This window comes from Habropoda laboriosa, unplaced genomic scaffold, assembly GCF_001263275.1.
Source record: "Habropoda laboriosa isolate 0110345459 unplaced genomic scaffold, ASM126327v1 scaffold36, whole genome shotgun sequence".
In the NCBI taxonomy this organism is placed as follows: domain Eukaryota; kingdom Metazoa; phylum Arthropoda; class Insecta; order Hymenoptera; family Apidae; genus Habropoda; species Habropoda laboriosa.
In genome coordinates this window covers 1,244,109-1,246,463 of record NW_017100155.1, presented here as the reverse complement: position 1 = coordinate 1,246,463, position 2,355 = coordinate 1,244,109, and positions in this window count along the sequence as shown.

Below are 2,355 nucleotides of genomic sequence, written 5' to 3'. Positions count from 1 at the left end.
TGCTCAGTGCTCCCAAAATGATGTATTCGAATATTCGAACTATTCGAATTTGAAATCCGAATTCTACTGGTATTCGAATATTCGACTATGTAAATATATCTCAAACCCATAGAACTGAATGTGCTCAGTGCTCCCAAAATGATGTATTCGAATATTCGACTATGTAAATATATCTCAAACCCATAGAACTGAATGCGCTCAGTGCTCCCAAAATGATGTATTCGAATATTTGAATTATTCGAACTATTCGAATTTGAAATTCGAATTCTACTAGTATTCGAATATTCAAATATACATTCATAGCAGTGAATGTGGCCTGCTTCCCCAAAATTGTGTACTCGAATATTTGAATTATCCGAACTATTCGAAATTGAAATTCGAATTTACTGCTATTCGAATATTTTAATACTCAAATATTTCTCAGATCCAAGGAATTGAATGTGACCTGCTTTTCCAAAATTATGTATTTGAATATTCGAATAGTTCAACTATTCGAAGTTGAAATCCGAATTCTCTGGTACTCGAATATTCGAATATTCAAATACATCAGAAAGTCATAGAACTGAATGAGCCCAGCGTTCCCAAAATGATGTATTCGAATATTCAAAATCCACAAAATACTCAGCACAATTCAAAATTCAAACACTTCAAATATTCGAATGCACCGAATATTCAGATCTCCGTAAACAGTCCCAGTTACCCCACCTTTAACCCCTTCAAACCATTTCCTCCACCAATCCTCCAAAAATTAAAAAAAAAAAAGAACCATAAACAAAAAAAAAAGGACGAAGGAAAACGCAGATAAGACACTAGTATCGAACAACAAAGAGCAATAAAGTAACAAAAGAACAGACCAAACGTTTTTGCTACGAGGGAAACAAAGGGGTCCTGCAAGGTGTATACCAGGAGGATCCGAAAATTCTCACGGCGGCTAACCAACACACTCGACGCGAGTATCATTTCGCTCGATTACACTTGATCGATGCTCATCGGCCTAACAATGATCCCCAAAGAGAGATTAATTAATTACGATTCCTCGACGGCAGTGGTGCTCGAGCAAGAGAGAGAGAGGGCGGAATACGAAAGAGCCGGGAAAAAAGGCAGCGGCGTAGGAAGCGAGAGAGTTAAATGAAGAAGTGGCAGATAAGGAGGCCTCGTGTACTCGTCGTAAAAGGGGAGTAACGCGTCGACGAACTTCGTCAGTCGACGAACAGTCGTTGGGCTAGCTAGACGAAAAGAGTTCACGAAAGAGTCGCCCTCTCGTTCACGTCGCGAGAGGAAACCGCAGGAGGCGACGATTGCAACAGGACGAATAGCTTCATGAATAAAAAGTGCCTTCGTTTTGAATTTTATAAAACAACATCAAAATCGAATCTCACAGATATTTCTTCGTTACTCGTATCGTTCTTTATGAGTTACCGGATGAAATGTTAAGTGAATGAGAAAAGGGATGAGAAAAATTCGAGGATTTTTTTTAACAGTGAACAGGAAACGAAATTATTGAAAAATTATTAAATATTGTATTATTAAAAAATTGAGTTTATAGTGTGAACGTGAGTTTTTGTGAAGAATTACCAGCGACGATTTTATTTGAAACAGCAAATATTGCATCGATCACCTGAGTAATTATCCTAAATACTCGGTGATCGGATGAGAAAAGGGTTTAAAATTGAAACAACCTGTTTTCTTTATACAAAAAGTCGGAGGTTTCTTAAACAGCGAAGAGAATATAAAACAAACTTTTATTAAAAAATCGAGTTTACAACGTAAACTGCAGTTTTGCCCAAATATCAAGTGATCGAATAAGAAGAGGGTTAACAATAGAACCAAGCTGTTCTCTTCACACAAAGATTCGACGATTTCTCCAAAAGTGAAGAAGAAATAAAACAAACTTTCATAAGAAGAATTGATTATTTATCAGCGACGATTTCACTTGGAACGTCAAATATTGATCACATGGTTAGTCACGATCATATTTATTCAACTGACTCAAGCATCGAACAAGAATATTCCTTAATAATTTATCGATCGTTACTATCATAAACAACAAATCATCAATTATCAGTATACCAGTTTACAAACTTCCCCGATAGAAGCAACAAATTCTAAAACGCTCCTTCAAACGTGAAACATTTTCCAACAATACAAAGAGCCTTATCGTGGCGAAAGAAACGGTCGTATCACTATCAGAGAGACTGAGTGTTTCCAAGAAAGCGGTGAAAATCAATTATTTTCAATAAGACAAGGTCGAAGTTCATCGGACCTTGATAGTTCGAAGAGTAGAAGAGACGGCTGTCGCAACAATTTCAAAGACCGTGATCTCTGTAAGAGGCGGAAGTGTTAGAAAAAAGGAAG